The 27,959-nt window shown below is 49.2% G+C and overlaps 1 long non-coding RNA gene across 1 annotated transcript; it reads right to left on the minus strand.

The window, feature by feature from the left end:
* Nucleotides 1-20,431: 20,431 nt before the first annotated feature.
* LOC135327812 (uncharacterized) lies at nucleotides 20,432-26,626 on the minus strand. Its single transcript, XR_010388193.1, has 3 exons — nucleotides 26,486-26,626; nucleotides 25,934-26,113; nucleotides 20,432-24,251 (listed from the first exon to the last, which is right to left on the minus strand). It is a non-coding gene; the product is annotated as an uncharacterized LOC135327812 (long non-coding RNA).
* Nucleotides 26,627-27,959: the final 1,333 nt, after the last annotated feature.

A 27,959-nucleotide genomic window follows, 5' to 3' on the forward strand; every position in this document is an offset into this window, starting at 1 on the left:
ATCTCTCAGATGAGGAAAAGCTGAGGCAGCTGGGACTGTTCAGCCTGGAGAAAAGAAGGTTTGGGGGATCTCATCAATGTGTATAAATACCTGATGGAAGGAGTAAAGAAGATGGAGCCAGACTCTTCTCAACAGTGCCCAATGACAGGACAAGAGCCAACGGGCACTAGCTGAAACACAGGAAATTCCATTTAAACATAAGAAAAAACTGCATTGCTGTAAAGGTGACTGAGTACTGACACAGGTTGCCCGGAGAGGTTGTGGAGTCTCCAATCTTGAAGATATTCAAAACTCAACCAGACACAGTCCTGGGCAACATGCTTTAGGTGATCCTGCTTAAGTAGAGGGCTGGACCAGCTGATCTCCAGAGGTGCTGGCCATCCTCAACCATGCTGTGATTCTGTGCTTGTGACATGTCCTGACTTGATGTCAAAGTATCCTTGCTCCATTTGAAAGCCTAATAGGAAATAGAAATCACTCTTGCAGTTAAATTTCATGACTTAATTCCTTTCTCCTCTTTTACCTCCCTCTTCTCATACCCTTAATTTACTTCTTATGAGTCTCTTTGACCTCTGAACTTCAGTTTTACAAGCAAGTGGGTTGAGCTCTGCTACAGCTGGACTGGACTGTGTCTAGACTGTGTCTAATGCTTTCAGTTAGTCTAAAAGAACTGGAAATAATATAGTCAGATGGAGCTGGACAGCTCTTAGGTTGGAGTCTCTCTGTGTCAGGCTGCTGCAGGGAGTGTTACCATCCCTGTGTTCAACACTTAGTCATGAACAAACAATCCAACTTTAAACTAGATTGCGGTAACATGGCTTTATTTAGTCTTACTCTATTGCAGCAGTTATAACTATAGTAACAACACAGTTTCTGATGCAGAGCTCTTTAGATGATTGGTGCGATACCTTCTGGGATGGGAGAGATAAGACAGGGATTCATTTGTGCTATCAAGTCGGTAAGCTTTTGACTTTGTTGTCCATCAGCCACCCACACTGCCTCCTGTGGGGCATGGGAACCCAGGCAATGCTCGGTAGCTACTGCCACAAACAGCACAGAGCCAGCTCGCAGAGCTGTGAACATCTGTGGGATTGGTGATGCTGGACCGTAAGGGCTTCTGTATCTGCCCCATCTCTCAGCGGGACTGCCTTCCCAACCCATGTCCTACGGCCACATGCCTCCTCTTAGCTAGCACCATCCAGACTGTGCATGGACCTCGAGTACTACTAACCATTCATCTTCACAGCTAATGACATTAAAAATAAATCAAGCCCTTCTACCCTCTATTTTATTATTATTGCCTTGCAACTTTTAGCCCATGTGGTTGTCCCAACTCTCCCCATGCCTACAGCCCCCACCCCAGAGCGCTTAGAGACAAAGGAGGTAATTCCTTATCTGTGCTATCCCATTTCACTGGAGGACATCTCACTGTCGTAACAGTCATCCAGAAGCCAAGGACATTTCCTTTATTAGAGCAAATTTTGGTCTTGTGCCTTAGAAACTGAAGAATGATGGAACAAGTGTGTGTAAACTTAGCATATAAAAATCAGTCAGCTCAACACAAGGAATTTCAAGCCCCACACCTCAACTTCCTAAAGAAGAAACCATTTCTCTGCAGGATTAGGGCAGCTCCAGAGAAGGGAAAAATCAAAACAGAAATTTGTGACTTGCGGCGTTTATAGTTATGTGTGCATATATACACACTTGTAGCTCTGAGTTTAATTATGATGCTAATATTTAAGTTTGCCTCTTGCTGTGTGACAACAAGGGTATTATATTGAGCTAGGTAATAGAAATGAAGGGGACTTTCGGTAAAAGATGTCATCAATTACGGTAAATCCTCAGAATCCAAACAGGACTGGACACTTATTAACACACTGCTGTCCCTAGAAGCCCTTTTCCAGTAGCCTGTTACTGAAAGGAAAGCCCTCAACCTGTGATAATATCATGCGTTTCCTACACAGACATGGAATGATAATTATCTTGCCTACATGTGAAAAGAGAGACTTTTCATTTTAAATCTGCTATCCAGACAGTAAGTCTGCTACCTACTGAAACTTGATATATGTGATAGGTTCAACCTCATAAGAGGCAGAGATGGAAGAAATCCAGGGCAAGGAATAACTCATACAACAAGCAAAGAAAAGAAAAAAAGGAAAAATATTACTTAGGTGCAAACTCCTGCTAGGTATAAGACAGATGGTTTCCCCAGGCCAAGAGCCAGGATTTTTTCAATACTGGCAAGTAATTACATGAAATCTCATTTGTTTATTTATTTATTTAGTCTTCAATGAAAAAATCATAGAAATAATTCTGATAACATTCCAATCCAGTTTGTTCTAGCCTTACGTTTTCATCCACGGAGATGTTCCTTAGCGTTTTGATCTTTGCTTTCAGAGTGGTTAAGCTTCAAAACAGCCCATTGTATAAAATCCGTAAAGGGCTTCTGCTGCTGACATTTTCATTCTGCGTCAGCATTCACAAGGCTTGCCTGCTGCTTACCTGTTTAGGCTGATATGGCACTGACAAGCCTTCCTTTTCTTTCCAGTCAGCATCAGTGATTCTCACGGAGGACATCTACAGATGATGTGGTGGTGATTGCACTGAGGATGTCACCCTATGCAGAAAGAAAAAAACAGTCCAAGACCTCTCACTGCATGGCTGCATGCGAAGGGGTAATCAAAGCGCCTGCGCGAGGCAGGCTTGGTGCTGGCTTTTTGTAAAGCATGGCACCTCTGTTCCCACAGTACCTCACAGGAAACTATGTCGGCATAACTAGAGGCTTGGCTGCAGAAATGTGAGGCTACGGTAGGGCATGCAGCGCGTGTTGCTTCTGTTGAGGCCATGCCAGCTCCTCAGCACGGAGGCAGCAGCCATGCAGCACGGCCATTTTGTTTGCCCTGAGGGAGGCTCAAGCGCTCTGCAAGCAGATGCTACACACAGGCTGGGACTGTGCTTCTGCACCTGAACAGTGCCCCATCCTCAGCGAGGGGGATCTGCACATGCGAAAACACTGTTCCTAGGGGCACTCCGAACTGCACCAGGTCTGCTTGCGCCTCTCCGCTCCAGGGTGCTTCCCTAGATTCGGAGGCTTTTAGAAATCTGGATATGAAGCCCATTCATCTTTTTCTCTTCAGTACTTTGGAAAGGGCTGCCGTATGCATTTGGAAGCGACAGTGGGGCACCCCATCCTAGCCCAGCTGAGCTTTGCTACAGGTGAGGGTGGTTTGGGGGTTAAGGTGACAAGGCAAGCAAGCTGAGAGCCGGCATGTCGTTGGGCATGGAAAGAGAGAGAAGGGAGACTGCGCTGGTCCATGTGGTGAGATGTGTCAAGCACAACGCAGTCAGCGTGAGGCCCCGCAGAGCCCGCTGCAGCTGCCAACCCTCTAAGCTGCCTGGGGGTTCCTAAGGAAGAGGGGATGGAGGCCTTTTGCAGCAGACGAGGAGCATCCAAAAAATCCAAAGAGACAGGGGAACGACCTGCAGCAATGAATGCCAGCCTGCGTGACGACAAGCCTGTGGGAGGAAAAGGCACGTGTGTTGGGCAAGGGCCCAGCAACAAGCAAGACGCAACCTTGCCAGACTGGCCGAGATTGCCCCAGTGCCTGCCAGTGTGCTGATGCTACTGAACTGAGAGGAGCGTCTGAGGCAGCAGAGGGCCATGCTGCCACTCCAAGGGGCATGGAGGGGCTGGAGAAAAGGGCAGAGAGGCAGCTCAGCAAGGGGACATGGCAGGTGCTGCCCCTGGAGAGAGAGGCTGAAGGCCAGGCACTAGGCCAGGCCGGGGGCCAAGCTGGGGGAAAGCAGCTCTGCAGGAAGGCCCAGGGCGTCCTGGTGCAGAACGAGCCACCAGTGTGCTCTTGTGGCAAAGGCAGCCAACGGTAGCCTGGGCTGCATGAGGAAGAGCATTGGCAGCAGGTGGAGGAAGGTGATGCTTGCCCTCAGTGCTGGGGAGGCCAGAGCTGCAGTGCTGGCTGCAGTGCTGGGCTCAGCAGGACCAGAGAGCTGGGGAGCTCCTGGAGCGAGTGCAGCAAAGTGCTCTTCAGATGAGGAAGGGACCGGAGCCTCTCTCAGAGGAGCAAAGGCTGAGAGAGCTGGACCTGTTCAGCCTGGGGAAGAGATGACTCCGGGGGTAGCGGGGGAGGAATCTTAGCAATGCACGTAAGTGCCTGAAGGGAGGCTGTCGAGAAGATGGAGCCAGACTCTGTTCAGTGGTACCCAGTGAGAGGACGAGAGGCAACGGGCACAGGTGGAAACACAGGCAATTCCGTCTGAAGCAAAGAACTTTCTTCGGGCAGGGTGACTGCGCACTGGCACAGGTTGCCCACAGAGCTTGTGGAGTCTCCATCCTTGGAGACAGTCAAAAGGCATCTGGTCATGGTTCCGGGCAGTGTGCTCTAGCTGAGTCTGCTTGAGCGGGGGGGTGGGTCTGGAGGATCTCTAACGGCCCCTTCCAACCTCAACTGCTCGGCCATTCTGTGAAGTCCACTGGTCTTCGGTTTGCTTTTTCCAATCCTAGAAAATCAGACATAGCACAATGTTGACAGCCCAGGTGCTCTGCTGGGCAAGCTGGGCTGGGCAGTGCCTGACCAAAGAGGTTCTCCTTTGCAGCACAAGGGTGCTTCCTGTCCAGGGCAGGTCCATGCCGTTGCAAAGAGCAGAGTGCATGGTGTGATCTAAAAGCCCAGGAGCACACAGACACGAGGAGCTTCCTTCAGGCTGTGCTAAGAGCCTGAATTCCAGCACTGTCTGCCACTACAGGGCCTGTATCTCCTTGCAGCCTTCCTCATGCTGGTGTGTTTAGAGCATCTTACTAGCACTTCATTAGAAAGAGGGATGTGTGAAGCATGTGCTACAATCCTCCTGCGGGAGCAAGGCAAGGAGCAGAGGCGCCTTGCCGACATGGCTTGGCTCTTGTGCCAAAAGCCAGCTGCTGCTGACGCCACTATAGACGGGCATTTGGTCTTTCTGGCTGGGCAGCCCAAGGCAGCTTTGAGCAAGGCCCTCCGAGAGTTGCCTTGTTGGCGAGAGTGGTTCAAGTGCCTCAGCCTTGGAGACGGGAGGGCTAGGCTGGGGGCGGGATTGTGGTTGGCTGCTGTGGTAGCTTGGTAAAGCAGTTTTCTGAGCTGCAGGCAGAACATGGAGCACTAAAGCAAAGGCCTCTTCTGGCTGCGTCCTTCTGCTCTTTGGAGGCCTCCTAAGTGTGTGGGTGGAAGAGAAGTCACGGGGCTGAAGGGAGCTGCCATGCAAAGAGAATGCGGACTGACAGGGCGAGTCTTCAGGGAAAGAGATGGGGGAACAAAAGCGCTCTCTGTAGATGAGGGGGCACATGTCTTGTGGGGTCTGTCTGCAGTTGGGGTGTGTTTAATCGTTGGGTGCTTGGTGGACTTGAAGCAGGGCACGAGCAAGCTCAGCGGGGCTGGACCACACTTTTAGGCAACTCCTTCACCCTCCAGCTTGTTCCTCACCAATGTGTAGAGCTCCTCTGGGTTATGCCCGCCTCTCTTACTTTCCTTTTCTGTGTTGCAGGTGCCTTCAAAGGGGCTCCCAAAGGACAAAGAACGCTCTGCTTGTGCACAAGCTGAAAGCTTTGGGCCCATGTGGCCCCAGTATTTAGAGCCCAGCTAAGGTAGCTGAGCGTGCCTGCCATGCCTGCCCTAGGACAGAGCCCTGCTTGGGCCCAAAGAGACACCCCTTGGCTCTCTCGGGAAGTCTCCGGGCTCGTTCTGCCTGGGTTTTGCGGTGTGCTTGCAGGCCAGCAAGCGGGCAGTTCCTCTTCCTGGCATGCCTCATCTTGTCCCAGTCACCTACCATGCCTCAGCCACCAAAGGACTCCGTGTGGTTTTGCTTTCGGACAGTGGGAAGCCCTTGGGATCGGTTCTGTGGCCCCTGAGTCTGTGCACTGCGCCAGCTGCGTGCCTGGGGTCTCCTTTTCCCAGAAGCCGCTTCTGCAGCCGCAGCAGCAGCACCTCTTGGCAACTCCTCTCCCACCTGACTGCTGCCTGCTGCTGTCTGGGGGCGGCCCCGGATTCCCCAGCACAGGGGCCTTTCTTCCCCAAACCTCCCTTGCCCCTCTGGCAACAGCAAGAGCAGCGATGCCTCTGCCCAGTGCCTTCCCCTCCGGCTACGTAGCTCTGCCAGGGCGTTCAAGCAGAGCCGCCGTCCCTGCCCAAGAGCAGAGAAGGAGCTGTGAGACGGGCAGTGCCGGCGGCTTGGAAAGCGAGACAAGGAGCTGTCAAACAGGGCTGCAGAAAAAAGCTTTATTGCTGCCAAGTTACAGGGCAGTCCAGCCCAAGTGCCCCTGCCCCTGCTCCAAGGCTCCCCCCAGCCCCAGACGCGGAGCTGGCTGCTAACCAAACACGGCTGCCGGCGGCTCAAAACACACTGCCCGGCTCATCCCGTCCCGTCCCATCCCGTCCCGGCAGGGTCCCCACTGTGACAAGGGGAGGAGGAGGATGCCAAGGCTGTTTGCTTCCTTGCCTTGTTTCCTCTCGGTACTTGCTTTCTCTCCCCTCACTTTTCTCCCCTTGCTAGTCTTCCTTTGTCCCTTTCCTATTTCCCTTTCCCCTTCTTCCCCTTCTTCTGGCCTTTTTCCTTCCGTTTTTGTCCTTGCCCTGCTTGCGTTTCTGTCCTTTTTTCTTTCTTCTGCCTCTTTCTGGTTCTCCTTCTGTTTGCTTGGCTTGCTTTCCTTTCCTGATTTTTTTCTTTTGCCTTTCCTTTCTTCTTGCCCTTTCCCTTTTTTGCTTTCTCTTGGGTTTTTCCCCTTCTTTTTCCCTTGCCTTTCTTTCTTTCTTCTTTCTTTCCTTCTTTTCCTTTCCTTGTTTTTCTTTCCTTTTTCTTTGTTTCCTTTCTTCTTTCATTCTTCCTTTCACTTTTTTTTCACCTTTTCTTTTTCCCTCCTTTTTTCTTCCCTTTCGTTCTGTCTTTTCTCTCTGGTTTTCCTTTTCTTTCCCTGCCTTCTCTTTCTTCCCTTCTTTTTTCTTTTCCTCCTTCCCTTTATCTCTGCATCCCTTCTGTCTTCCTTGTCTTTCTGGGTTTCCTTTTGCTTTCTTTCCTTTTATCTTCCCCTGATTTTCTTTCCTTTTCACTTTCCTTTATTCTCGTCTTCTTCCTTGTCTTATTTTTCTCTCTCTCATCTTCTGGCCTTTTTCTTTCCTTACTTTCCTCTTTCTTTCTATTTTTCTCTTTTCCCTTTCTTCTTTTGTGTCTGTTTCTTTCTTTTTCGATTTTCTCTCTCCTTTCATTTCCTCCTTCCTTTCCTTTTTTTCCAGTTTTGCTCTTCCTTTTTTCTTCCCATTTTGCTTCTCTGTTTCTGTTTCCATTTCCTTTTCCTCCTCCTTCCTTCTGGTCCCTTTTTCTTTACCTTATCCTTTCTTCTTTCCTTCCTTTTCTTTCCTTTTTCTCTTCCTCATTTTTTCTCTCCTTACGTTTCTGCCCTTCTGTCATTGCTTCTTTCTTCCCTTTTTCTCTCCTTATATAGCTTTTCTTTTTCCTTGCCTCCCTTTCTTTCCTTCCTTTTCTTTGCTTGTTCTTGTGCTCCTGTTTTGCTTTCCCTTTCTCGCTTTCCCTTTTGGCTTCCCTTTGATTCTCTTCCTTTTTTTTCTCTTCCCTTTTTTCCTTCCTTGGCTTTTTCATTTGCTTCCTTTGGCTTGTTTTCTGCATTTCTTTGCTTGCTTGCTTGCTTGCTTTCCCCTTTTTCTCCCTCCTCTTTCTTTCCTTGTGGCTTTCTTTCCTGCTGTTTTCCTTCCCTTGGGTTTTCCTTCCCTTTGCTTGTTTTACTCCGTTCTCTTCCCCTCTTCTCCTTTCCTTTCATCCTTTCCTTTTCTCCTTTCCTTTCTTCCCTCCTTTTTTCTCATTTTTTCATGTCTTTCTTTTCTTTCCCTTTTTTCACCAATGAGCAGCAGCTGTAGCTCTTTCTAACAGGAATCCACAGTGTTCCCTTGCAGGTTTTCCCATTGTGACAAGGTGATAAGGATGCTGCCACGGGCTTCTTCTCTCCTTCCTTGTTTTTTCCCCTTGTTTTTCTCACCTTTTTTCCTTCCTTTTTTGCCCTTCCTCCCTTTTCCATTTTGTTCTCCTTATTTATTTTCTTTCTTTCTTTCTTTCTTCTTTCCTTTTCTCTTCTCCTTCTTCATCCTTTTCCCTTTCCTCTTCTATCCTTTTTTCAGTCCTTTGTCTTTGTTCTTGTTTTTCCTTCATCATTTTTCTTCTTTCTTTTTCTTTTTTATCTTTTCTTATATCTTTCCATTTCTCTTCCCTTTCTTCTTCGCTTCTTTCTTCCCTTTTTTCCCCTTTTTTCTTCCCTTCCTTTCCTTTCCTTGCTTTTCCATTCCTGTTTCTTTGCTTCATTCTTCCATTTTTCCTCTCCTGATATTTCTTTCCTGTTTTCTACCTTTCTCTCCTTCCTTTCTTTCTCCTTCTTTTCCTTCCCTTCTTTTTCTTTCTCTTCTTAATGCCCTTCTTTTTCCTTCTTGATCTGATTTCCTTCTTTTCTTTTCCTTCCCTTCTTTCTCTTTCCTCTTCTTGCTCTCCTCTTTTGCTTTCCCTTTTTTCACTTTCCCCTCTGGATTTCCTTTCTTCTCTCCCCTTTTTTCTTTCATTTCCTTCCTTTCTTTCACTTCCTTCCTTTTTTCATTTCTCTCACTCTTTGCCCTTTTTCTCCCTTGTCTTGCTTGACTTCTGCTTTCCTTTCCTTTGCTTTGCCTTACTCTGTTTTCTTTCCCTCTTCTCCTTTCCTGTTTCCTTTCCTTTTCTTTCCCCTTTGTTCCCTCCTTTTTTTCTCTCTCCTCTCTTCTTCCATTGCTTTCTCTTCTCTTGCCTTCTGTCACAAATGAGCGGCAGGCGTAGCTCTTTCAGACAGGGATCCACCAGGGTTCCTTGCAGCTTTTCCCACTGTGACAAGGGGATCAGGATGCTGCCAAGGGGGTTTCTTTCCTTCTTTCTTTTTCTTGCCTGTTTTGGTTTTCCTTGTTTCTGTCACATTTCTGGTCTTCCTTCTTTGTCTCTCCTTCTTTTCTTTTTTCTTTTGTTCATCATTCTCCTTTTCGCTGTACATTTTCTTTCCTGTTGCCTTTTTCCTTTAATTTTTTCTTTCTCCCTTTCCTTCCTTTCTTTCTCCTTCCCCTTTTTTCCCAACTTTCTTCCCTTTTTTGCTTTCTTGTTTCTCTTTCATGTTTTCCCGGTTTTCTTTGCATTTCCTTCCCTTCATTTTTCCTTCCTAGCTTCTTCTTCATTCTCTGTCTTTTTTCCTTCTCTTTTTCTTTCCTCTTTTCTTTCTCTCTTGCCTGGCTTGTCTCTCTTTTTTCACTCTCTTTTTTGATTTCCCTTCTTCCTTCCCTTCTTCTTCTCTCCTTCTGCTTTACATTTCCCTCTCCTTTGTTCTTGGCTTCTTTCTTCCTTTCTTTCCCATTTTTCTTTCTTTCCCTTTTCTTTTAGTTTCCCTTGCTTCTCTTTACTTTTTCCTTTCCTTTATCCCTCCATTGATTACTTTCCTTCTCTCCTTACACTTTCTTTCCTTCTTCTTGCCTTTTTCCTTCCTTCTTCTTTCCTCTTTCTTACTTTTCCACTTCTTCACTTCTTCTTTCCAGTTGTCTTGCCTTTTCCCTTCCCTTGTGGTTTTCTTCTCTTGCTTTTCTTTTTTAGGCCTTGCTTTTCTTTCTGATGCTTTGCTTGCCATTTCTCTTTGCATTTTACTGCCCTCTTCTCCTCTTCTCTTTCCTCTTTTCTTCTTTCTTCCCTTTTCCTCTCCTCCCTCCTAAAAGCACCTCCCAACAGCCACAGCTTCCTGCAGCCATGTCCACGGCCACCTTGGCCGGCTCTGGTGGCTCCCGAGCTGGGGCCGGCATGCAAGAGGAATGCTGGCCACTGCTCAGATGGTTTTGGTGCCGGGCACATCCTGGAGGGGCCATGGGAAGCAGGCAAGGCGCTGTCCAGGGAGCGCCTGGAGGACCTTTGGGCTGGAGCACCACAGGACAATTGGGCAGGCAAGGTGGCAGGCTGTTTCTCCAGGGCCTCGTGCTCCAAGCGCAGCTCTTGCTGCCCAACAGCAACATTGTCTGCGCTTCTGCTCTGCTTCTGCCGCCTTCTGCTGCCTTCCGAGCGGTCCTGCAAGGACAGGGCTGGCTCTGAGCAGCTCCTCTGCATTGTGCTGTGCTCATTTTTGCAAGGAGGCAGTGGAGGGGCAGAGGCGCATGCTGCATATGCCCTGCTGCTGCTGGGGCTTTTCCCACTGGGCTGCTGGTGCTGTGTCTCAGGGCCTGGGGGGTCGCCTGCAGCTTCAGGGTGTGGGCTGCGGTGCTCAGCAGCATCTTCCGGAGCAGCCCCTGGGTGTCCTGTGGGCAGAAAGAGCCTGTTAGCTCCTTCTGAGTGGCCCTGTGCAGGGAATAGGGGGCTTTCCCAGCAGGACCACACAGCCCCGGCAGATGGCAAGCTGCAACGCTAGCCCCTGTGGAGGTGAGGAGCAGTTCAGCAGACACAAGGACCTGCGGGGGCAATATCCTGCACAGGGAGACTGCAGCTGTAGTCCTTGGTGAGCAATGCTGTGAAGAGCAGAGCTCGACAGAGCTTTAACACCTGGGAGGCCTTGTGTGCCATGAGCATTGGCATTCGCAACTTCTGGCAAGTGCTACAGCACAAAAGCACTGCCATGAGCTGTTGAACCCTCGGCACCTCTCTGCACATGGGAAGACATCTGCCCATAGCCGGCTCCAGAACTGGAAGCAGCAGCCCTGGGTGGTGCCAAGCCTTCGGGCAGCCTCCTACCTGCGGAGCTGCTGGTGTGCTCGGAGGACTCCTTGGCAGAGGGGCTGCCAGGAAAGGCCATGTCCTCCCCAAATATTGCCGTGCAGTTGTCAATGAGGAGCTCCACCAGCACCGTCACCTGCACACACAAAACCATGGATGTCAGGGCAAGGGGCTGGAAACGGGATCACCAGTCTTTGCTGCTCCCGACTGACGTTTCTGTCCCCAAAGCTGTAGCTCTGGGGCTGCAGCTGCAGGAAGAGATTTGCCTGTCAGGTCGCAGAGAGCCCCACTGAGGGGCAACCCCCCATGCTCCCAGCTGCTGCTGCTGCAGTTAGCTTTTGCACTGGCCATGGGATGTGTGGGCAGGGCTTGGTTGTGCCCCGAAGCGGGCAGCTAGCTGGCGACTTCAGCATACCTTGTCGTTCACCTCCTTCAGCACGTGCAGTGGCAGCGTGCTGTCGTTGCCTGGGCTCAGCATGTTGGGCCCAATGCAGGTGGCCAGGTTGCGGGAGCCCATCCTGCTGGTCTCCGCGTTCTGGCTGATGCGGTGGAGCACAGCAAGGACGGCCTGGAGCAAGAGGCGATTTGCCTGCGGCAGCTGCTCAGCCACCCTAGGTGAACACAAACAGAACGCGCCGTGACTTCAAGGGGCAGCGGCCGCTGCTTCTTGCTGTGAGCAAGTCTTGAGCAAACTCCCACCAACGGTGCCTCCTCCACAGAGACCCAGGCCCCTGCTTTCTGTCACTGCTTTACACAAGTCCTCCCCAGAAACCCCCCAACAGCAGCTGAGCAGCTGCTTAAGCACTAGGAAGCTGACAGAAAGCACTGGTCTTTGCAGGAGCCTCCCCACTGCCAGAGAAGGCCCCGGCCTCTGCCAGACACTCCAGCACGCTGGCGCTGCCTACAACACTTATTCTTTCAGTTCTGCAAGCTGTTGCTCCTTGCTTGGCTTCTCCAGAGCCAGCATCCACTTCCCATACAGGGCTGCTGACAGGAGCGTGGAGGGGATATTGCGCAGGAAGTCCTGCAAGGCCAACACATGGACAGGAGGCTTTGCACATCAGCCCTGAGCCCAGAGCGAGCATCCCTGGCACTTGGGCTCCCCAGCAGGCAGCTTACTTTGAGCTACCTGCTCTCCAAGGTGCTCGTGGCCACTGGCTGAGCAGTGGGCTGCGCGACTCCCTGCCCCGCTGGCACACGCTTGCCTGACTAGTGCCTGTCAGCCTAGAGTCCAGGCCAAAAGCTCAGCCTTCCTTCCTGAGGAGGTTGCTGGGGATGAGGAGCAGGAGGAGAAGGAGAAGGAGAAGAAGTAGGAGGAGGAGGAAGAGGAAGAGGAGCAGGAGGAGGAAGTGAGTTTCCCATGGGCAGGCAGGAAATCGGTGGCACAACAAGGAGAACTGAAAAGCAGATGGAAAAGACAGCTGCCCAACTTTCCCCAGCCTGACAACACGCTGTCTGCTCTCACAAGGCTTTCAGCTCGGAGTGCCCCCTGGGCCCAGCTAGGCACTCGAGGGGGCCCCTGCAGCATTGCAATGTCCTCTCACAGCTGCAAGGCAGAAGCCTTCACCTTCAAGATGACAGCCAAGACGTGCACCGGCTGGCTTTCCAACTCCACGGTGCCTCCTGTGTTGAGGGCCTCCTGGAGCTCCCTGCGAGCTTTCTCGCTGGCAGCTTTGCGGAAGATGCCCTCGGTGGCAGGTCCTTCCCTGTACAATATGGCCAGGAGATCCTGCAGACAAAAGCAAAGACGAGAGTTGCTCGGGTGCAGAAAGGCCCGTTGGTGGTGGGACCTGGCCTTCCGGCCTTGCCGGGGAGCAGCGCGTGTGCAGGCCAAGCCCCCAGGGGCCTGTCTCCTGAGAGCCACAGCCCAAGCGCTGCGCATGGCTGCCTGGCGCAAGAAGCTGGGGAGCCGCACAGCCAGGCCGGCTGACCTGGACTGGCTGGGGCAGGCTCTCCTCTTCGCCACAAAGCCTGGCCAGAGGCTGCCCAAAGAGAGGGCTCTTGAGGACAGGCTCCGGCTGCCCTGGGCGGTCCTCCTGGCCGAGCCGTGCCTCCGAGCAAACGGCCACAGGATCAAGCTCCTTCTTTTCGGAGGCCCATCAGCTGCAAGCAAGAGGAAAGCAAAAGTCAGCTTCCAAAAGCGGGAGGAGAGGTGACTGCAACACGGCAGAGCCATGTGCTGCCCACGGAAGAGCAGAGCTGTGTGTGTGTGGCAACAGCGACCGCAACCACGACCATGACTGCGCGGGGGGAACTGGGGGACAACCAGGGGCTTCGTGCGGGAAGCCCCACCACAGCTGTGCAAGTGCGACCATCCCTCTGAGGACAGCAGCTGCCCTGCTCTTGTCACCGCCGAGGGACCGTTTCCTCTCCGAAAGGGGGAGCACACAGCAGTACGCGCGGGGCGCCTGACACGGGCAGAGGCTTTGGGCAGGGCCAAGGTGCTGGCCGGGGGGCAGCAGGGGCTGCTGCTTTGGAGGCGCTCTTGAGCACTGGGGGAGAAGGCAGCTGCTCCGCTGCTCTTTGCAGCTCACCAGGCGAGTGGCCAAGTCCCTCCTGAGGAGCCGAGGGCACCAAGACAGGGCCTTGCGTGGTGCCAGCCTGCAAGAAACAGGTCCAGGCTGCAGAGGCTCCCCGCAGCAGCAAGGGCCGCCAGTGAGTAGCTGCGGCCGGCCCCGCCGAGCCGGCCCTGCGGGCCGCAGCCCCCAGGTGGTTTTGGGGGGCTGGTGGAAGCCGAGCAGGTTGGGCAGCCCCACACAGGGCGCCCAAAGGTAGACCCAGGGCACAGGCTGCCCTCCCGCACTGCCCCCAGCTCCGGGCAGCTCCTCCCAGGCCGCCCCGGTGGGCAGCGGCCGGTGTCTCGCGGCCGTCGGCCCCAGCCACCCGCCCTCCTGATCCTCAGACAGCTGCCGCCAGCACCTCTGCCGAAATCAGTGCCTCCACGGTGCGGGCACTTGGCGACACCGAATAGGCCAGAGAGCAAAGAGCGGCCGTGAGCAGCCGCTCGCTCGCAGGGGCTCTTCCCCACAGCCCCCGGTGCTGGGGGTGGTGCGGCAAGACCAGGACACTTACGGGGCCGCAGAAGCCAACGGCCTTCACCAGGAGCCGGAGTGAGGCCAGGTGGGTGATGCGGGCCTCCGGGGCTCTGCCTGGGCACGGGGCAGGCACAAAGGCAGAGCTTGGTCACAGCCACCCTCGCTGCTCGCTCCCCTGGCCCCAGCCCGTGCCCCCATGCCACCATCGCACAGCAGACCTTCCCTCGCTCCCCCACCGCCACTGCTGCACTGCTGGTGGCAGCTGCCCCGGCAGCGCTCCACCACCTGCAGCCTGGACACCCACCGCCAGCGGCCTGAGGTGCACGGCAGGGCTCACCTGAGCATGGCGCTGAGCCACAGCTCCTTCACCTCCTGCGACCTGCAGCCAAGGGCAGCAAGAAGCCTCAGAGCCCGCTCCTCCTCCTCCTCCTCCTCCTCCTCCTCCTCCTCCTGCTCGTCCTGCTCCTGCTCTGCAGAGGCGCAGGCCCCCAGGCCCCTGGATTCACCGGAAAGTGACCACGCAGAGGTCACTGGGCCACACAAGGATGAGGCTGTTGGCGCATTTCAGGCCAAAAACCTCCTCCTCCTCCTCCTGGTCTTCCTGCCTGTGCGCTGCCTCGTCCTTGCTGCACAGCACCAAGAGCTCGCCGGTGCTTCAGCAGGAAGGTGGAGCTGCATCTGCCGGGAGGAAGAGCAGGGAGCAACTTGGAGGTTGTGTGGTGGGGGCAGCCCCAGCAGTGCTCCAGGGCAGAGCCATTGCCCACGGGCAGAGCCTTGGGGTGGCCACCACGAGCCTCAGGCAGCACAAGTGTGCTCAGGGGCTGTGGCTGAGGAGGGCAAGAGCCGCAGGCGGCCCCTTTGCCCTTACGCCACCCTGCATTCAAGGGCAAGTGTGTCCCTCCTCGCACCCCTCATAGGGACACCCACGCAGGGGGCTGCAGCTCATTTGCGGCACAAGTCCTCACTGCACTCAATGCACAACGGGCATCCACATATGGCATACACAGTGAGGACAGGAGGAAGGCCTCCTTCTGGGGCACCTCCATGGGGCTTTGGGCTCCCTGAGGCTCCAACAAGCACTGTTGGGCAGGACTGACGCTTGCTGCAGAGAGCTGCTCTTCAGGAAGGAGCAACTGCCAAGAACTCAGCCCCCAGCCCTTGTCCTGCTCAGTTGTGGGCGCCTCTGTGGGCATCCAGGCTGAGGGGCAAGCAGGTGCCACAGCGCTTGTGCAGCCCTGCCCGCGGTCAGAGGAGGAAGTGCGTGTGCGCTGGGGCCAGGTGCTGTGCTGTGCTGTGCTGTGCTGTGCTGTGCTGGCAGCCCCCAGGAGGCACTTTGTGCAGCTCCGGGGAGTAGCAGTGCCTGGGGGCTGCTGGCAGAGGTGGTGCAGGGGGCAGGACGGCTGGGCTTGGGATGCTTACTTGAAGCTGGCGAAGGCGACGGCATCAGGGAAAAGCAGGAGGTGCCTGTGCCGCGTGCGCTGGTGCCGCATCACCTGCGCACGGTCGCTGAGCAGGACCCAGGGGCTCCTGCGTGACACGAAGGCGCCGAGCAGCGCCGGGGGCCAGGAGGCTCCCCTGGCCACGAGTCTGAGTGCCTGCGAGCCGTCAGCGGGGCCGATGGCGCCCCAGGCACCGCAGCAGTTGGCCTGTCCCATGGTGCCGTGGCCAGGCAGGTGGCTGCGGTGCGGCCGTGCCCCACGCCAAGCCTGCGTGCCGGCCAGGCCTGAGCAAGGCTGGGAGCAGTGTCCCTGTACTGGCAGTGCCACTGGGCTGGGAGCCTGCGTCTCCCCGCTGCCCCGCGCCGGCACAGCACCACACTGGGGCACGGGCAGGCGCTGGTTGCCATGGCCACCCGGCTGCCACCGCTGCACATTGTGATGCACCAGCTGGGCACTGGGGGTGGCGGCCAGGGGCTGCAGGTGCTGGTAGCAGCCTCCCTCGCATGGCTGCAACATGCCCTGTCGCCGCTGGGACAGGAAGACAAGGTTTGGAGACGGCAAGCAGCAGGGTCTGTGCCCACTGGAGAACCAGGGCCCAGATGGTGCCCAAAAATCCCAAGTGTCACACTTCCTCTGCACTCAGTCAGCCTCAGATTAGAGCAACCTCCACTCTAGGTGTCGAAATGTGGCATGAACACGCGAAAGGGAAACCTTGGCTCCAATCACATTCAGAAAAGAGTTTAGAGAATGATTCAGTTGCCTAAACACCAGGACTGCCATCCACTTGTGATGCTTTAGAAAATTCCTTGCATCGTCTTGGGATATCCAAAGGCCTGTAGAAACCACCTTGCAGGCAGCTGAATCCCATCTCAACTCGGTTTGATCCCAGGAGACTGCAAACAGACTCAAAGGCAGACTACACAGCAGACAGGCTCATGTAAATGTTTACATACAGGTACCGAAACATAAGTACCCATGTGTGCAGGCTGCACCTCAGTCCCAGTCCAAATGTCCGAGAAATCTGCAGGGATGGTCTTTCAGTCTTCACTGATGCTTGGCTCTTGAGTGGATGCCAAAGTCCTTTTGCTGCAAGTTGCTCTCCTCAATCAAGTGGCTGAGATATGTGTGGCAGAACAAGAGATTGCACCTCGCTGGTTCACAAGAGTGTGTTGCTCCTGAAGGAACTGTGCCGTGGCATAGAGCCCAAGAGGGAAGAGGGCTCCAAGAAAGCTGGTATTCAAGGATATCCACTGCCAAGCTCCAGAATGGTCCATCATGAGCAGGAAATGGGCAAAAGGGGTCAGGAGACCTGCATGGATGAACAAGCAGCTCCTGGCAAAACTCAGACCTAAGAAGGAAGTATACAGAGGGTGGAAGCAGGGACAGGTCACCTGGGAGGAAGATAGGGACATCGTTGGAGCATGGAGGGATAGGGCTAGGAAGGCCAAAGCCTACCTGGAGTTGAATCTGGCGAGGGATGTCAAGGACAAGAAGGGTTTCTCTAAAGACGTGTGTAACAAAAAGAAGACTAGGAGAAATATGGGCCCCCTGCTGAATGAGTCAGGGGTCCTGGTGACACAAAGCACAGAAAAAGCTGAGGTACTGCATGCCTTCTTTGCCTCAGTCTTTATCAACAAGACCATCCCTCAGGAATCCCAGGCCCTGGAGACCAGGGAGAAAGTCTGGAGAAAGAAAGACTTTCCCTTGGTGGAGGAGGATTGGGTTAGGGATCACTTAAGCAAACTGGACATCCATAAGTCCATGGGCCCTAAGGGGATGCACCCACAAGTGCATGAGGACATGGGAAGCACCTGACAGCACTGATGGGATATGACAGACTTGGTTTGGGGGAAAAAAAATGCACTAGGTAAGCCCTTATCTCCATGCTGGAGGATCAGCAAATAAGAAGAATCTTGTGTTGCATAGTTACTTTCAAAAACAAAAGCAGAGATTTAAAGTAAGAAAGGCCTGGTTAAATGACCTGTTTTTATTTACAGACCATGCCCTCATTTCATGTCATACTGTTTCCTCAAAGCAAACTGCCCAAACAGTGAATTAGGGTAAGTCAGAGATTTAAACCTATTAGTTTCCAAGGTTTTAATTTTCTATTTGTTTAATCTAGTGGAAGATCTTTTATAACCCCCTAAATATGCTATTTGAGAGAAAATGTGATTTTGGTGGTTAAAACAGGAGACAAGGTGTAAGAGCTAATGAATTCAGATCATAAAGTGTAAACCACTGAAGCTCCACCAATTTCCATGAACCTAAGCCATTTTACACCACCTGACCATGTGGTGTTTTAGCTTTAACTCGCCTCCACTGCCAAATCACTTTTGTGATAATGTCCTTCAATGGAGCACATCCATTAAGGAAAAAAAAATCATGAATTTTTCTCCTTTCTGTTATCCAAAGACAGCTGCAACTAAAGACACTCCAGAAAGGCTGTTTGTCTCTGCTTTTTAGTTTTGTACATTGACATTATTTTGCAGTGGTGGACAAAAGATTTAATCACAGCTTGCATCTTCTTAGATACCACTGCCATCACCCCAAAACACAAATGGAAGAGGGAATCTAGCCCCTTGATGCCAATGCTCGCAGATTTATTGCTAGTGTTATAATGCAGACTTGCGAAATGTTCTGCATTCTTGTGCCTCTCAGCCATCTCCCGCAGGAGAGCTAGAGGAGGGCTCCCTCCTTAGAGACAAGTTGTCTGTTGCTCTAATTCCAGCTCTTCATATCTATGCGCATTTCTTGGTCTTTGATAATGAAGGAGGGGCAAATATCACTTGCTCACTGTGCAGATAAAATAACTGAAAAGAGAGTCATGGTAATATCAGCCTATAGCCACAGCTAGAAAGCTGGACTCGATGGAGAGAAGCCTGCTGGAAAAGGAAGGGCTTTGCAGGACTGTACAGGAAACCATGGCCCTTCAGAAGAGCTGGGAAGAGACTTCAGTAGCGCTTTGTGTGTCCTGTCTAGAGCAGACCAGATGGAAGGGTCCCTCTGCTGAGTTATTCCATCATTTACTCACTGGAAACTCAAGCTTTTGTATCCAGCAATCCTGGATTTGCTGCCTGCAGGTGACCCTAATGAGCACTTTTGCTCTTGGACATGCTGAACCAGAAGACCGATGTTCTGAGCAGAAGCAGGGCCCAGCATGTGCTGCATCTGGTGCTCTACTGCTGGTTCACATTGGGGTGTAGAACTATTTTAGGGTCTGCCCTGCAAAGTGAGGTAAAAGCTGTGGATCTAATCACTTGTTTGCAAGTGCACAGTCTGCAGGAGACTCTTTCAGACCGAAGGTGGCATAGGAGAGATCTTCACAATCTGGAAAGCAGAAGCCTTTCTTCAGTCTAACTTGTGACCAGATTGAGATTTAATCAATTTCCTTTTCTAAGAAGCAAACTTCACTTTAGAAAGGGTAATGCAACACGTAGCATGGAATTGAACAGCCCAGCATGATGCACACAAGCCTCAGAGCCTCTTATGCGCTGCATAACTCCCGCCAAATTCAATCAGCGTTAACAATCACTCCAGTCCACTAGATGTGCAATAAACCTGACAGGAGGTGAGATTATTAAGGGTTAGGTTAGGTTAGGTTAGGTTATTAAAAATTTTGCATAAAAGGCCATGCAAGATTGCACAACTGTGCATTTGGTTAGTTCGCAGACCTCTGCGTGATGCCTGCCAAAAACTCCTGCATGTTAAGGTGGCGTCCTTTGGTGATGCCTAAGGTGGCATCAGTGGGCTCCCTTGGGCACATGAGCCCATCTGCACAGCCACACTAGGGATACTCAGTCACTGCAGTGACAAGACATTCACTGTTATCACAGATCTCTGAACTCAATGCACGGGGCACCAGTCCTCAAGTACAGCCGTGAGCCTGGAAATGCAAATGGCAACTGGAGTGTGCCTGAGGCATCGATCCAGCAGTCAGTTCTGGTACTGAATTGACCTGTGGTGTCAAGGCTGTCTTCACAAAATGTTGTGTTTTGCAGTGAACAGTCTGACATTTGGTCCAAAGCTCACTGAACTCAGATGAAAAAGCTCTATGTTTCATGGGGTTTGGATTGGATCTCTCACCTTTAATATAAAATCACGTTCTCTTGAATTACTTTTCATTATGTTATTAAAAAACACAAATACTCAGTGAAACAACTGCTATTTGAACCTACAAGATAAGTCCCCCAGATCTTTACTGTTTTGCATTCCAGGACGTGTATATTTAGCAATGGAACTATTATCTGCAAAAAGGCAGGTGTTTTAGCAGTATTGGGAGTTGAAAAAATGAGGGTCTTGCTAAAAACTAATTCAATTCAATGGGAAGTTCTTTAATTTAACCACAAATTGATGTGTTTTGGTTGATCAGTAGTGATAAAAATAGAAAGACATACTTTGAAATAATTAATGAAATGTCTGACTGGAATAAAAACATTAACTACAAATGCCTTTTTGACTTCAGTTTTCTGAGAAGAGATTTTGAGCTGACAATGATCTGGACCAGTTTTCTAATATTGGGGTCTTTGGCTGGTTCATTGGTTGTCATCCTGTTACAGACTACACAACCCAGATGCTATACTCAAAGTAACCACCCAACTTCAGGATTTAGGCACTCAACCTGGTTCCCTAGATTTTTAATTACATTTCCTTGCACATCCTGTTCAAATCCTTTTTCAGTAGGCAACTCGATGCTCTAAAAATTGAAAAATTACAGGTAGGGAAAATGATGGGTTTTAGTTTCTGCAGTTCCTTCTCATTTATTACCACTGTGAATTGCTCAGAAGAAGTAAAGATCCTGAAAAATGAAGAAGCATCCACTTCTAAAGGGAGTTACACAGTGCTTTGCTTTGCACTATAATAAAGAAAATGCTGCATTATTGAGTGGTCCTTCATCTCTGCAGAAAGTAAAGTATGATTTCTCTGCTCAGTACTTCAGTTGCAGTCTAACTTGAGACCGTAAGAATGAGATGGAAATTAATTAATTTCCTAAGAAAAAGTAGTTAACGCAACATCCTGAAAGCTAAGATCTGGCCTATCTGGATGAAAAAAACGTAGTGGGAATAAAAGAAAAAAGTGCTGAGTGCTTTTTGTTTTTAAGTTCATGAGCTTGGCAGACCTGGAAGCACTCCTTCACAGGCATTTGCATGGTCCTTCCTGGAGAAGTTTTCAGAAAATATTAATAAAAATAATTCAATCACATTTGCCAAGAAAAGGTGCTATTCATCATCTTTATTTTTACAGTCACAAAGACAAACCTGTAACAGGTCCTTATGTTCAAATGATAGAATGAAGTGGGCTTTGCTGAAACAGGAATTTCTTTCATCTAAGGTCAGTCTTGCATTTTGTGTGATTTTGCATACGTTTGGAATTACACCAAGGACTTGTTGAAATAGCTTGAAGAAGCTGTACAGAAGAAATTCCTCATTTGGTACAAAAAACCTACAGTTCTCGTTATAGTTTTAAAGTGTTACAATTCACAGGGCAAACTGTTGTATGTAGCAAATGTCTAAGCAATCACTCTTGCAGTGGGTGAGAAAGCAATGGAGTTGGTGCGCGGACTGTGTATGGGACTGGGAGGCAGGACTGACCTCCGGGTCGTCTTCCTGTCTTCCCGTTCATGCCACTGACCTGCTGGGCCACCTCGAGCCACATTTCCTATGGTACGGAGCATCTTCAGCCATTAGATGCTTGGACACCTTATAAATTTTGTTCTCCAGAGCTTGATGAGTTGGAAAGTGATGAGCACCCTCAGTTTTGGCTAAAGACAAAGAGGGTTAGGGTGTCGTGTAGCATGTATGTCAAAGCAGCTATATTAAGCTGGAAAATCGCTGGGAGGCAAGATACAGGTCTCTTTTACTCCTGTGTAGTTGGGGAGGAGCATTCCCACCAGCAGCTTCCAACTGAGGTTTCCTTTCATTAATTATCTCAGGGTACAACCCTGCCCTGTCTCCACTAGCTTTTTACACTGGGCACTGGGCAGCTTTACTTAGCTATGCAGGTAAGAACATTTTCTATTTTGATTTTCCAGTAAAGACAGTCTAAAAGTCAGGGCATTACATTTGGCCTTAACGCTTATAAGGTGCTCTACAACCATTGGATCGGAACTTTATACTGTAGAAGAGGGAAATATCGTTGTCATTACCACTGAGTGCAAAGGGTGATTGCTCTTTTTCACACCACCTATACTTTTCTAATTGTGATCTCTAATAGATCTTTTATAAATAGAACCATTGTGCAATTAATATAGTCTCTGAATGAAATGTAAAACATAGCAGATCATGCTAGATGCCAGTACTAAGAAGGGACAAGAAATACCACTGGTGAATCTGCTAATCGGAAAAGAAAAGCTGCAGGAAGATTCCAGACGGTGTCAAGAAAGTCACTGCATGGATGAATGTGAGTACTTAATTTGCATGATAAAGACTGCCTTCCCCTTCCAAACTGCTACTTCTTTCTGCTTAGTGAAATCAGAAGAAATGACATGGCAGCCACTATTCATTTGATGCAGTCTCCATGCTGCTACATAGGAAAGGAGGCTGGACCCATATACACAGGGCCTTAAGTACTTTCTGCAAGATACTAAATTCTCATCAAAGCATGTGCATTCAATGCCTTGCACATATACAGGGCAGGATTGTAGTCTGCATTTCCTTTGTATTGCAGTCAGCCCCTTCACTACAGCAGTGATTCTGCAAGCCTGACTCTTAAATACATTGCACTACTTCAATTATTCATTCAGTATCAAATTCCGCACAGTAAAAAGATGTCCTTTAGATGCAACCACTGTGCTGTCACTTGCCACAGCAGAAATAGTGTAGAAATAAAGAGAAAAGGGTGAATCACCAAAATAATCTACAGTAAAGCAAGCTTCTAGTCTCAAACACATGTAGCCCCTTGACGCTGACCTTTTCCAGAGAACCAGCCACACACCACTAAGACACAGAGGGTGGGCAATTCAACCAAGCGACTTACTGGCTGGTGCCAAACTGTAGAAATGAGACCTTGCTGGAGAACGTCACGATGACTAGGCAGGGCAGCGCCCCAGGCACACATTGCATCAGCATAGGAGCCCATCGGACATGGTCCTCATCAAACACTGCCTGTGCTGTAACAGTTATTCTTCTCACCAGATTTCTTTAATCTAGCAGTATGTTACTTTTGACTCATTTTGCTTCTGCTCTCCAGACACACCAATTCAGCTACCCAGTTTTACTTACTGTAAACTCAAACTGGACTGCAAAACCTCAGACACTTGAGTGCCAAGTTGTACTCTGAGCTACATGCTGAAAGCCAGATGAACTCCAGTGAAAAAAAAGATTTACACAGAGTAAATAAACAGACATTGGTCTTTTTTTTCCTTTACCACTGACTTCTTGAATTTCTTTCTAGCCAAATATCTGCAATGGTTTTGGCAGTATCCTTGCTCCCTAATCAGACATAGCTCTTGATAAAGATCAGGCCCCAGATCAGGATCCTCCTAAAGACAAAAGAGAATTGTTCAGAACAGGACTTTTGTTTTTTTTGATAAAGTAGCAACTGGTAGGATGAGAAACTGATAGATTTAGGAACTCATTTTTAAAAGAGCATCTACTTGCCCTGCAGTTCTATGCCAAAAAAATTTGAAATGTCAAATTTTAACAATTGCCCCTCTAATTGCTTGCTGGTACCAACAGTTCAGTAGGGACTGCAGAAACTTATTATTATTATGGGGTACAGAGACACTGTGCCAGATTCTGATCTCAACTGCATGTGGTGTAATTCAGCCTATGTTTATATTTCACTAGAATAACAGAGATCAAAATGTGCCTCACCCTTGCCATCTTTTTTTTCTTCAGAGTCTGGGAAAGGGGAAGCTTTCCTTCAAAATGCAGGAACAGTGAAATGATTAATAAAAGCTAAAGAGGGCAGTTTCAGGCTGAAAAATGTATGATTCATAGCAACTTGTTCAGACATATTCCTAAGTCATATACATTATAGCAATTTAATTATGTAATAGAAGGGATCAGGTACTGTTGCATGCCCACAGTTCCCACTCATTCGACTGAATGCAGACGGGCTCGCAGTACATAGAAAGTAACACAAAAAAGAAAGAGAGAAGTGGTTATGGAATTTAAGATGAACCACATCATAGCAAAAATAATACCAAGCAAAAATAATACCAAATAATGGCAAGCTTTGCATACCACAAAGTATTCATTTGTTCAACTGTAGCAAAATCTGGGCAGAAGAGCATCCCAGCAACAAGCCAAGGCAATCCCAGAGTAGGATTAATGCCATTAAATTTAAGGGAAATGCCACAGCATGCATAAGAAATCTGAAGACTTCAAACCGCAGTACCACTGCTCTTGAGTGAATGTGGGCGTTTCTATTATAAAGCTAGAGGTGGAATTTCACAGCCTTTCCAGTACACTTCTCCATTTAAATCACAGGTTTACAGGACAGCAAGTGTTTCTGGACGTTCTGTAGCATTCTGGTAAGATCTAACAGATGGGAAGAGTGCATGTATTTTGTAGACTACTCATACCCCGACTGCAACTTCAGTGAGCCCACAATACTACCCAGTTCATCCAAAGAGGCACAGCCTTTGGAAGTCTCTTGCCTTGCTTATGCACAAGGCATGTAAGTATGTCTATGAGAACATGCACCCTCACAAGTCTGTATCAAATCAGCTTCTTTTGAAAGTAGTGGTGGCAAGTGGCAGCCCAATAGCATGAGAGATACAATAGTCACCAGACTCACAGAGATAAATTACTGTCAGCAGTGCTGAGACACTTCTGGAAAGCTCATTCAGTCCACTTGGGTACCAAAAGTGACATCTGTCTTTTGACCGGCCTTTTGACCATGAGATGTGAGTGATTCCTGTAATTTATTGTGTCTCCTCTCTTTGTTTACCTCTTGTCAGTAGGTAATTTTACAGTGAGTCTTCACATTGCAGGATATCACTGGCACAAATCCCTATAGCAATCTCTTCTGGATGAAGACTATTTCTTTATGAGAACTTGTGGCTGCAGTTCTATGATCATTAATGTCAGATCTGTGCAATAAAAGACAAACCACTGGTATGTATAGGATCTAGATCAGACATAAACACTTAATTACATTACTATGGAATCAGCAAGATCAGATAATGCAGAGTTTATGCTTGATTTATAGCTTTATGCCTGCTTTTGCCAGCTTTGGGAGGACAGATGATAACTGATGTGTCTTAGAGTGGCACAGACGGGCAATACCCAATCCATCAGAAAGCCTGCCACAGCATCGTTAGTTCATCAAAAACTGGTAAATAACTCCGACCCAGCAGAGTGAGTTTGCAGCAGCAAAGGTCAGTGCCTTGCACCATGGAACCATGCTCCATGGTCCCAGGGACAAGGACTTCCCCATAGGTCCTGCTGCTGGGGCCACGTCCTGGCAGCAGAGGATGGCTCCCATCCAGGAGAGAGATGGGCAGGCTGGGCTTTCCCTACGGCTCAGGGGTGTCTCCTGACCATGCCAAGTGCAAGCGTGGAAGCCTGCTTTTGCAGAGGGGTGGGAAGCAGGAGTAGAGCTAGAAATCACTGGGGACTGGAGGATGTAGACAATTCTTTTTACATCTGTTTGCAGCCTGGCCCATGAGTGATGAAGTTTATTTGGTTTAGCGTTGCTTAGGGCAGAAAAATGGTCATCCTGTACATTTGTAAAGAGGTTAAGTTTATAAAATATAAATTTAAAAATAAATAAAACCTAATGATTCAGTGGTCTGCTTGAGTACCTGGGCATCCCCCAAATGCATGTTGTCTCTGTGCCAACTCTAACAGGGATATGAGCACAGCGCAGCACTGGAGGACAACCTGCCTCTTGCAGGTGAAAGGCACATAGGCCAGAGGCAACATAATTAAACATATATATAGGGGGCACAATGCAAATGGCCTCTGAGAATACAAGCAGTGGGCACAGACTCCAGCAAGCCTTGCTTTATCATATTTGGCTGCCTACCAAAGGGGGAGAGTAGGAGGAGCAGGAGGCTGCCTGCTGGCCCAAGCCCTTGCTCTGGACGGCCAGACGTGCCAAGGGACACAGGCGCTTCCTGGCACCGGCACTCCCACAGCAGAGGAGACACCCTGCCCATGTGGAGCCATGTGACATGTGGAGCTGCCACTGGAGGAGGCTCGCCTGTAGTGGGCAGAGGCAGTCTATACCCTGTGTGAGGGCAGAGGCAACCTACTTCGTAGGGGAGATACTTACCTGCACTGTAAGAAGGAAAGCTATTTACTAATCTGTGCCCCTGTCAACCAGCAGAACCAGGCTGCTCCCTGCAGCCTGGCAAACAGGGGCCTGCTCATGACATTTGCCCAGCGGAGGTACAGGGAGGGCTGGCAAAAAGAAAGCTTAAAGAAACAGGCTTAAAATTAACTTCAGGAAGAATAGGAACGTTTAATAGTCTTCTGCAGAAATGAGGTCTACTCTGAGGTCTGGAATGAGATAAGCCCTCTGTGATCAGCTACATGGTCTCTGAATCACCCCTGCTACAGTGAACAGCAAACGAAGACACTGCAGCATGTAGGGAATCCATTAGCTGCATTACATCATCCCACAGGAGTGACTCAGATCATTTGTATCACCTCTGGATGTTGAATATATCAGGGCAATAAAAAGATGTAAAAGTATTGAGGAAGCAGGCCTAAAATATAAGAATCCCTCAAGGGAAAGGGGTTGGAAACAAATGATAGGGAAACGTACATTACTGTACATTCCTGTACATCATCCGTCCATCCAGTAATAAGTGATCAACATCCATCAGATGTGCTGCTCTTTCTTCTCTGCAGGAAGCGTGTGGCATGTTCATTCTTCAAGTGCGTATTTTTCTCCATCATTGTGCTGTGTGCTGTTATCAGCAAAAACCAGGTCAAAGCAGTTCATCTGCATTTGGAAAAGAAAAGGATGGTGTGCGACACTGCTGAGATCTTGCATAGCTGGTTGCACAATGTTGAGATAGTCCCTGAAAAATAGCAGCTAAAGAAAGAACTTATATTGCACCATAAATATTCATCATAGCGTTTACAGATCTGCTCTCACTGAGCAAGACCTTTGGGCTCTATTTGCAAAGTTATGGGATTTTAAGCCTACTGAAGGCTGACTAAGCGGAGCAAGTTTGATCGCAGAAATCATTCCGGCCTGGATACAAACTAGAATAGCATCTTCTTGTATGAGAAACTACTCTGTAGCTATCACTTAAAAATGTGGAGTTGTGCTTTGGGAGTAATGCAAGGACTACAAGTGAACTTGCCTCACCTTCTGTGGCTTTGAGTGAGAGGAAGCTGTGTCAGGACAGAGACAGAAACCAACCCTGACTTTATATGGCACTGCCCCATCCAGCTGAGTTAAACATGCCGATGTCCTCATTCTACGCCTGGGTCACCCCTGCGCAGGTTTCAGGTGCTCTCCTCTGTCAAAGCAAACAGAAGGGTATTTCTATGCACTTCCTTATGAAGAAACTGGGATTGCAGTTTTAAGAAGAGCACTGAACTTTTTTTACATAGAAGTAAGGCACTGGTCAAAACTGGCTCAGTGACAGTATAGCTTACATCCTTTGCCTTAAAAAATGCAGCTCTCTTATTCAGAAATGGTCCTGATTTTATCTCAGATTTAAACCCACCAAAACCCTAAAATGCAGAAGGCAGATTTCTGACCTCATATTTGAGCTTCTGAATCTTCACATAACCAAGTTGGGAGGCAGAAGCTATTTCTTGCTTCATCTTTACTAATAGTGTTTTGGGGGCTTAGAATATATATTTTCAGAATTACTTAGAATATGTTTTGCACTGATTTCTAACCTAGGTTTTCAAAGGTTTGCATACACTAAAATAGAAACATGGAATTTAATTTTTTTAATAGATCAAAATCAGTAACTGATAAATTTAAGTCATGAAGTGTGTTTCAGTGTGTTTTTAAACAGAATAAAAATGCATCAACTCACTCAAAATACAAGTGCTGTCAACATGCAGTTAGTTTGGAGAGTCACTGCTGCCAGAGTGTTCTTGCTGCTCAGGTCTCCGCACAGCTTTATCTAGTGGGAAGGTCACTGCAGACATGGCACAGTACATTGCATTCTGCCAGCCATGTTGCATTTGCTGAAGAACACCCTACCTGGCACATAAATTGCTGACTGTTATATTTGAAAATATTACATCTTTTTGCCAGTCAGACTGAGAAATGGAAGGGGGATCATTCTGGTTTCTGAGGTGTAGCAGGTCATGACAAACAACCAGGAGAAATGTCCCTGGGGCTAAAAAACAGGCCTGGAAGCCTGGAGATCTGCGTTCTTATTAACAGCCTCAGCTCAGCCTTCATGCAAAGACTTGAGCAAGTTTCTGTGCAATAGTTCCATCCTAGCAAAACTGGAGAGGATAAAACTAACCTGTTTCATGGGAGAAGATTTACTGAATTCACTAATGCTTTTAGAAGACAACAGTAGCTTAGTGGGGGTGAGTCCAGGACTAGGAACTGAAACAAAGATAACCTTTGGAAAACTGCTCTGCAATGTCTGCGCAAAAACCTGTCCCACTCTAATCACTGGGATTTCTGCCATTGCCTTCAGTGTGGCCAAGATTTCATTTTTTGTACCAAGTACAAATAAAAAAGGATGTAAAACTGGGAACAGTAATATTTACTGGGCATCATCAACTGCTTTGAGATCTGAGAGAGTAATTGTAAAGTCTTATTAAAGTGACTTGATTACATCATCACACTTTTGGCTTTCCTCAGC

The sequence above is a fragment of the Dromaius novaehollandiae genome, chromosome 3 (assembly GCF_036370855.1).
Source record: "Dromaius novaehollandiae isolate bDroNov1 chromosome 3, bDroNov1.hap1, whole genome shotgun sequence".
NCBI lineage: Eukaryota > Metazoa > Chordata > Aves > Casuariiformes > Dromaiidae > Dromaius > Dromaius novaehollandiae.